This window comes from Triticum urartu, chromosome 1A (assembly GCF_056163025.1).
Source record: "Triticum urartu cultivar PI428250 chromosome 1A, HENAU_Tu73, whole genome shotgun sequence".
NCBI lineage: Eukaryota > Viridiplantae > Streptophyta > Magnoliopsida > Poales > Poaceae > Triticum > Triticum urartu.
In genome coordinates this window covers 123,674,638-123,684,541 of record NC_141873.1, presented here as the reverse complement: position 1 = coordinate 123,684,541, position 9,904 = coordinate 123,674,638, and positions in this window count along the sequence as shown.

Here is a 9,904-nt window from a genome sequence, read left to right as displayed (position 1 = left end):
CTGCTGCACATGGACCTCTTCGGCCCTACTCACTACTCTACCCTTACTACTACTTGTCTCTATGGCTTCGTCATTGTTGATGATTATTCAAGATACACATGGGTGCATATAATCCTCTACAAGACTAAAGTGCAGGATGTCTTCAGACGCTTCGCCAATCGAGGCATGAACAACTATGGCGTCAAGATCAAGCACATCAGAAGTGACAATGGCACTGAATTCAAGAACATCGGCCTCGACACTTATCTCGATACATTGGGCATCACTCATGAGTTCTCAGCTCCGTACACGCCGCAGCAGAATGGCATCGTGGAACGCAAGAACAGAACACTAATTGAGATGGCTCGGACGATGCTCGATGAATACAAGACACCAAGAAAGTTCTGGCCTGAAGCTATTGATATTACATGCCATGTCATCAACCGTGTTTATCTTCACAAGCTTCTGAAGAAAACATCCTATGAACTCCTCACTGGTAAGAAGACAAATGTGAGTTATTTCAGAGTATTTGGTGCTAGGTGCTGGATCAAGGATCCACATCACACTTCAAAATTTGCACCGAAAGCACATGAAGGTTTTATGCTTGGTTACGGAAACGATTCGCACTCCTACAGAGTCTTCAACCTCTTTCACTATAAAGTGGTTGAAACTGTGGATGTGCGGTTTGATGAGACTAACGGCTTGCAAAGAGAGCACCTGCCAAATGTGCTAGATGAAATTCCACCCAGTGAATCCATCAAGCTTATGGGAACTGGAGAAATCATACCGTCTGAAGTACAACCTGAAGAGGAACTTATCATCTCTGCACCTAATCAACTTGAAGACAATCCTTCAAACGATGACAATGATCAGGAAGAGAAAAATCTTCGTCCAGTTCATCCTCGTGTTGCAAATGAAGTAAAGATTGAGCAGATAATTTATAGCATCAATGCACCTGGTCCACTCACTCGTTCAAGGGCAACACAATTAGCAAATTTCTGTGGGCATTTTGCATTCGTCTCAATATCTGAACCCAAGAAAGTTGATGAAGCCTTCATGGAACCTAAATGGATTCAAGCTATGCAAGAAGAGCTTCAACAGTTCGAGTTGAATAACGTATGGGAACTGGTCAAGCATCTTGATCCTCGTAAACACAATATCATAGGCACTAAATGGATATATCGCAACAAGCAAGATGAGCATGGTCAAGTTGTCAGAAACAAGGCTCGTCTCGTTGCTCAAGGATACACTCAAGTTGAAGGAATTGACTTCGGTGAAACATTTGCTCCTGTGGCTAGGCTTGAAGCTATACGCATACTGCTATCCTATGCAAATCATCATAACATCCTTCTGTATCAAATGGATGTGAAGAGCGCCTTTCTCAATGGCAAGATTGAAGAAGAAGTGTATGTTGCACAACCGCCTAGTTTTGAAGATCCAAAACATCCTGTCATGGTTTACAAGCTCAACAAGGCATTGTAAGGCCTCAAACAAGCCCCTCGTGCTTGGTATGACACACTCAAAGACTTCCTGAAGAGAAAAGGCTTCAAACCTGGTTCCCTGGATCCCACACTCTTCACGAAGACATATGATGGTGAACGGTTTGTGTGCCAAATATATGACATTATCTTCGGCTGCACTAATCAGAAATACAGTGATAAGTTTGGATACATGATGCAAGAGCAATATCAGATGTCCATGATGGGTGAGCTGAAGTTCTTCCTTGGTCTTCAAATACGGCAGCAACGAAATGGCATCTTCATATCTCAAGAGAAATACCTCAAAGATTGCCTAAAGAAGTTTGGAATGCAAGACTGCAGAGGTTATACGACGCCAATGCCTACCAAGAGTCATCTGGATTCTGACACCAATGGTAAAGAGTTCGATCAAAAGGTATACCGCTCCATGATTGGTTCTTTACTTTATTTATGTGCATCTAGGCCAGATATCATGCTTAGTGTTTGCATGTGTGCCCGATTCCAAGCGGCACCAAAGGAATCACATCACTTAGCTGTGAAGCGAATTCTTCGATATTTGGCTTACACCCCAACACTAGGATTATGGTATCTGTAGGATCGAAAGTATGTCTAGAGGGGGGTGATTAGACTACTTGACCAAATAAAAATCTAGCCTTTTCCCAATTTTAGTTCTTGGCAGATTTTAGCTATCTTAGTACAAGTCAAGCAATCTCCACACAATTCAAGCAAGCATGCAAAAGAGTATATGAGCAGCGAAAAGTAAAGCATGCAACTTGCAAGAATGTAACGGGAAGGGTTTGGAGGATTCAAACGCAATTGGAGACACGGATGTTTTTGTCGTGGTTCCGATAGGTGGTGCTATCGTACATCCACGTTGATGGAGACTTCAACCCACGGAGGGTAACGGTTGCGCGAGTCCACGGAGGGCTCCACCCACGAAGGGTCCACGAAGAAGCAACCTTGTCTATTCCATCACGGCCGTCGCCCACGAAGGACTTGCCTCACTAGCGGTAGATCTTCACGAAGTAGGCGATCTCCTTGTCCTTACAAACTCCTTGGTTCAACTCCACAATCTTGTCGGAGGCTCCCAAGTGACACCTAGCCAATCTAGGAGGCACCACTCTCCAAGAAGTAACAAATGGTGTGTTGATGATGAACTCCTTGATCTTGTGCTTCAAATGATAGTCTCCCCAACACTCAACTCTCTCTCACGGGATTTGGATTTGGTGGAAAGAAGATTTGAGTGGAAAGCAACTTGGGGAAGGCTAGAGATCAAGATTCATATGGTTGGAATGGAATATCTTGACCTCAACACAAGTGTAGGTGGTTCTCTCTCAGAAAATGTGTATTGGAAGTGTAGGTATGTTTTGATGGCTCTCTCCACGAATGAAGAGTGGGTGGAGGGGTATATATAGCCTCCACACAAAATCTAACCATTACACACAATTTGCCAAACTCGGTGGGACCGAATGGTTAAACTCGGTCGGACCGATTCAGCAAACCTAGTGACCGTTAGGATTTTCGGTGGGACTGAGATGCAACTCGGTAGGACCGATATGGTTAGGGTTAGGGCATAACGTAATCTCGGTGTGACCAATTACACAAACTCGGTAGGACCGATTTTGGTAATAAGCTAACCAGAGAGTTGGTCAGGTAAACTCGGTGGGACCGATTCGCTCATCTCGGTGAGACCGAAGTGTTACAAAAGGGAAACAGAGAGTTTACATTGCAATCTCGGTGGGACCGATCACTCATCTCGGTAAGACCGAAACGTTACAAAGGGAAACAGAGAGATTACAATCCCATCTCGGTGATACCAAGATCCCTATCGGTGAGACCGATTTGCCTAGGGTTTGTGGCAGTGGCTATGACATTTGAAACTCGGTGGCGCCGGATAGAAAGAATCGGTGGGGCCGAGTTTGACTTTTGGTTTAGGTCATATGTGGATGTGGGAAGGTAGTTGAGGGTTTTGGAGCATATCACTAAGCATTTTGAGCAAGCAAGCCATTAAGCAACACCTCATCCCTCCTTGATAGTATTGGCTTTTCCTATAGACTCAATGTGATCTTGGATCACTAAAATATAAAATGTAGAGTCTTGAGCTTCAAGCTTGAGCCAAACTTTTTGTCCTTAGAATTTTGAGGGATCCACTTTCCTCATCCATGCCATGCCATTCATTGAGCTATTCCTAAAATATTAATCTTGGAATAATGTTAGCTCAATGAGCTATATGTTGTTAGGAATTACCAAAACCACCCAGGGATAGTTGCACTTTCAGTATCCAAAGGGCTCAGAGTTTGATCTAATTGGATTCTTGGATGTTGATTATGCTGGTGAGAAAGTGGATCGCAAGTCTACATCAGGCACATGTCACTTTCTGGGACGATCACTTGTGTGTTGGTCTTCAAAGAAGTAGAACTATGTATCTCTCTCCACTGCTGAATCTGAATACATTGCTGTTGGATCTTGCTGCGCTCAGCTTCTATGGATGAAGCAAACACTCAAAGACTATGGCATTCATCTGAAGCAAGTGCCACTCTACTGCGACAATGAAAGCGCCATCAAGATCGCCAACAACCCAGTTCAGCACTCGAAGACAAAGCACATTCAGATCCGTCATCACTTTCTCAGAGATCATGTCATGAAGGAAGATATTGATATCATTCACGTCAACACTGAAGAGCAACTGGCAGATATCTTCACAAAGCCCTTGGATGAGAAAAGGTTTTGCAAGTTGCGATGTGAGCTAAATATCTTGGAATCCTCAAATGTCATGTGATCATGCACACATCCTAACACTTATGCATGTTGATGTCTTAGATGTGCAACACACGAAGCAACGTATATCTTCAACTAATGAAGACTTACACTCTAAGTGTGAATACATTATCACGGAATTTGACTTTGGAGCACCACAATAATTGTGCGTCGTGTCTGGGTCTAATACTTCGCATACGGTGGGTAACTCCACCACCAAACCTTTGTTTGGAGTATTTTCTGTTGGCGTTACATTTGTGAAGTCTTCGCATTTGGAGTATTTTCTGTTGGCGTTATCTTCACTATATTGATTTGGTCTTATTCAGATATACTCATATGATTGCGTTCTGTCCTCTACAACATTCACTTATAGCTATGTCTTCTCGTTGAATCTTTTGAACTAAGTGAATGTGATCGGACCCTAACCTTTCTATGCTCCCGTCTCAAATCTATCTATCCAAATCATATGCATTCTATTGAAACTGTCAAATGTCTTCGCTGCGTCCTTGTCAGCAGAAGATACAGAGACAAACATCAAATCTGTTTTAAATGCTCAATCCTTTTTGCCTGAAACCCGGAGAAGCGGGAACGACCACCCGACAACCCAGGCGTATGTGGGAACATGGAACAACCTCCAATAAGTTGCATGATCGCCACGTGTCCTTCAGATGTGAACCGCCAGGGGCACCTGTGTAATAACGCTGCACCGTCCCTGTCCTTATAAATACTCACCACACCCCAGTCATTATCTCTTCTTCCACTTCTCTTCCTCGCACAAACCCTAGCGCCACCGCTAGCCCTCGACGACGCCGGCGACGAAGCGCTTGGCTGCCGCGACCTCACCGACGTCGTCATCACGCCGGCCACGGACATCGTCTTCTCTACCGTCATCGTAGGTGTCCTTCGTCGCCAAGTTAGGGCACGGAAGATCGAACTGCTCGGCCTCATCTCCTACTCCGTCTAGCAGTTCCTCGAGTGGTAAACAAAAACTCTTTTACAGTCTTTTTGATCCGATAGATTCATCCTTTTCAACCACAAGTGGTTTCTGTTGCTACAAAGTTGGATCTATCCTGTTCTGCATCTCATAGCATGCCTAGTATGTTCACTTATGCTTCACAAAGTAGTTAGATTCCTCACTTGTACTTATTCGTGGATTCGTACAAATCTGGAACCAACTCTCTACATATGAGTGAATGTCTTCGCACTATGAGGTCAATGTCTTCTAAACTGATTTATCTTCAAAATCTTCTAAGAATGCATATGACCTCTTCCCCTTCCCTCGCATCTCTAATGCTGTCACAGGTACATGTCCGTGGGAGAATCCCTTGGTTCTCATAGTCTGCATTCATTTGCAGAGTTCTTACAACATCACATAAATTCTCCTGAAGCCAGTTCCTGTCTGACTAGCAGACAGAAGACTTTGACACTGTTGAAGCCTTTCAGTCTAAACTTCATGGCAACAGAGAAATCAGCAAGGAAGGGTGGCAGACAACGCCGTGGGGGTACATCAATGGACCTCCCCGAAGATCTCTATGAACTATACAAAACTGACCCCAAAGAAAGCTATGGTCAGCGCAAGACACGAATCCAATGGATTCGAAGATACTGGGCCGAGCAATGGTTCAAGTACAGATTCGTCACCAAGGAGTATGCTGAATAGAATGCTATCACGCGTCCTTGGGGAGATATTCTCCATAAAAACCTTCAACCCAAGACCAGAACTAAAGCCATTGCTCAAGGATTTTACCCTTGCATGGTCTGAGGGCCACAACCTACTGATGCCGACCCATCGTCATTGCTATGGTGTCGAGAAGACAATCTGTTCAAGCGCAACTATCAGTTTGTAAAGAACTCGGCCAAGGAAAACAAGAAGTCTTTGGGATTAGACTTCAACCCAGGCCCCTCTGCGCCACGTGTCGATGGCACACGCGAAGCTGACCCCAATCTTGTTGGGCCCTTCTACAACTTAGAAGGTCTCATCACTCAAATTCAGGTTCAAGGGGCAGCTATGGATCACTCTGTAGATGACGCTGAATCTGACGAAGCGCCTGCACCACCGAAGCCAGTGAAGCAAAAGAAACCAAAGGCTTCAAAGCCCTCCTCCGCACCAAAGGTCTCACAGGCGAAGCCTTTGGCCACTGCACCTCCTGAAGCCAGTGTGCAGTCTGAAGATCTCTCTCGCATCTCCAAGTCTGACAAGTTGAAGAAGCCCATGCAACCAACAGGTCAAGCATTGACCCCTGCTGCTGTTTTGAGAAACGAGAATGACGCCATTGATCTGTCTAGCGACGACGATCTTGGTGATGATGCTCTTGAGCAATTGATAAAGAGTAAGCAAGAGGCGGAAATCTTCAATGATCTTCCCCTCTTTGATGTGGAAATCTTGTACAAGTTTATTGATGAGTGGTTTGACAGCCCAGATCTCAGTTTTGATGACCTTCAACTCCCAATTGGCCTCAGCGTCTCTTTCCATGGAGCCATTGCTCCTGAGTTGGCTCTTGCACAGAAGATTGTTGAGCTGAAGCACAAGATTGATTATGAAAAGGCTCAGTTCAAGAAGCACATGGCCAAGCTCGATGTTGAAGACATTCAAAACTTCAAGGTCATGATGCATGAGCTCAAGGAGGCATTCCACAGGAAACGAGAAGAAGCAAAAGGTTATCGTGAGCGCATGAAGAATCTTGCTGCCAAATGTGTTCAAGGCTACAATGAAGCTGAAAAGCGCAAGGCTTTGGGGCGACCAGGCATCGACCCTAGAATGGCTGCCAAGAAGAAGAAGAAGCCTGCTGTGGCCCAACCAAAAGCATCAAGGCAGGAAGAACCTCGCATTGTCTTCCCGGACAGTATGACAGGCTCGAAGCCTAAGGTCCCCACAGTGGCTTCAGAGTACCAGAAAACTAGAGCAGCTGAAGCCGAAGCCAGAAAGCGCAAGTCCAAAGCCACCACTGATGATGCTCCACCGATCAAGAAGCGAAAGACAAAGAAGAGAGACCGGGCTGCTCCCATAGAGCCCCTTGTTGTCGAGCCAATCTCAGTGGCTCGTCCTGTGTCTGAACATCATGAGCGCCAATTCATCATTCATGAGCCTGCTTCCACAGAGGCTCCAGTAGTTGAAGACATTCCAGCTGTTGACCCCACCGCAGCTGAAGACATTGGTCATCAAGACAATGTTGAAGATGATGAAGTCCTTCCTCAGATCGAGCACAGTTTGGTATCATCACCTGTTCTCATGAACAGCGAACTCATCAACATTGGTCGTCCATTGACACCAATTGCTCAGGATGACTCATGGGCTGATCACCCTCAAGAATCCCCTCGTGATGAAGAAACACCAGTTACTCCCCCAACCCAGGTCACCACTCCGGTGATTGACAATGAAGACCTTGAGGCCCAACCAACTCCATCTCCACAGGCGTCGCCAGCGTTTCGCAGGCTTCGCAAAGGACCAAGGCCACAGGTCACTTTATCAAGTGTTCCAGAAGGAGAAGAGCGCCAATCCGTTTCACGCGAAGTCTTTCCTGAAGCCGCTCCTACTGCGAACATCCCTGAATCTGAAGCCAAAACGGCTAAAGATATTCCGGCTGCATCAGCCGATGACCAAGAAGAAGAACCAAGAGAAGAAGAACATGTTGCTACACCCCCGTCCAACCTTGAAGTTGTTCTCGAGGAGAACGTGTCTGACCCTCCAGCTCCTGAAGTGGCGGTTACCAATACGGATGCGGCCACCAACATCAACACTGAAGTCAATGACGTTGTCATGGCTGAAGCTAATGTGGCGCCTGAAGCTAATGTGGTGCCAGATGTCACTGCACCTGAAGCTAATGCTGCACCTGATGCAAATCTGCAACTTGAAGCCAATGCCTCTGCTCCTGTACCACTTCCCAGGCCACACACCATCAAGCAAGCATATGATCGTGGTCAGCTTGTTACCGTCCGCTGGCCAATTCTGATTCCTCCGCCTGCTCCCGGACCTCAATTTGACTATCATGTGGAGCACAGGCCTCAGGTCCAGAAGCCAAAGCCAAGGCTACCACGGTTTCCAGGTACTTCAATGTCACCAAGATAGTTTAATCTGAATGGATTCAAGGCACACAACACATTCTTTGACAGTGACAAGAACCCCTACACAAGGCCAAGAACCTCCTCAGATCAATTTTGGAGTTATCAGCAGTGCAGCTACTATTCTTGCATCTTGTACAATCAGGGGCGCATCTTCCCCCATATGCGTCTAGACTGCGAAGCCATTGCTGGATTGCCTTGCCTTGAAGAAGCTCTTGACTGCTTCCGTGATGCGGGTCTGCTCAACTTTGTGACTGCCAAGGAACACTGGAATGAAGAACTTCTGCTTTAATTCTATGCTACCCTCCACATTCGTGGATACAACAGGGATCCGAAGACTTGGATCCTTGAGTGGATGACGGGCGATGTCCATCATGAAGCTAAAGCCCAAGACATCATTGAGCTTACAGCCCTGCCCACGCCTGGCGAATATTATGAACCAGGTTGTCAGCAACACCAGAATGCTTTGGAGAGCATTTTCCAGAAGTCAGAGCCTAACATGAGCCAAATGCTGAGCATGATGAAGCCTCTGCCACGCGACGCTGAATACCCAATGGAATTCTTTGTCGAAGACCTAGAGTATCTACCCCGCACCATTTACCATATCATCAGGAAAACTCTATGGCCTGTCAAAGGACATTCATCTGCAGCGAAGCTTGAAGGAGCAATGAAGACTTTGGTTTTCTATATCTTCAATGGCATCAACTTCAATGCTCAAGACTTCTTCATCAGGCAGTTGGCTGCATCTGGCTCCGACATCTTTGGTCTGAAGTTCTATGCTCCATGGGTAATGCGTCTTATCAAGCTTCACTCTGCCTTCAACTATCAGCCGTCTGCGCGCAATCATCTCGTATTCTTGCCAGAGGTTGATCTGTTTGTTGAAGCTATTTACCCAGAGCCTGCAAAGGAGCCAGTTTATCTTCACAATGTTGATCGTCAAAGCTTCACCCAGCCCATTGAAGGAGTTTAGGCCGTTTCTCGTGTTTACCCCTTGGCTAGCAACACACGTGCCCCTCGCACCCAAACTGAAGCCACTCAAGCACCATTGCCCAAAGGCCTCGGAAGCGATCTCGTGTTCTCAATGACCGAGAGCTTCTCGTCTCTCTACATCAGAAATAGGATAAGCATCATGACTGGCTTAAGCGTTAGATGCAAAGCCTCTTGGTGGACATCAATCGCATTCGAAATCTTGCCACCAAGAATGCCTTTGTTACACATGAAACCTGTCGGAGGTCTTGGAAGAGCTTGACATTGCTTAGTGCTGAAGCTGATCTGCAAGATGATGGCTTCACAGAGAGATTCAAGTTTGACTCAACTCCTCCAAGGAATGCTCACTTACGTCGGACTCCCTCACTCGAAGATTCTGACTATTCCTCCTCATCTGCAACGGTGAATTCCAGAGTCATAGATGATCAAGATGACGCTACTTCACCACCTCCAACTTCAGCGCATGTCGATACTGCACCAAGTTCTTCTGCACCACCGAACCTCAACGACGACCCTGCTGCTTCACCTACTCCTCATGGGAACGAGTAGAAGCTCTATGTCTTCAAACATTTTTGGTCATTACTGACAAAAGGGGGAGAATCATATGAGTTGATAGTCTTCAAGCGGGTCCATATGGGTGGTTG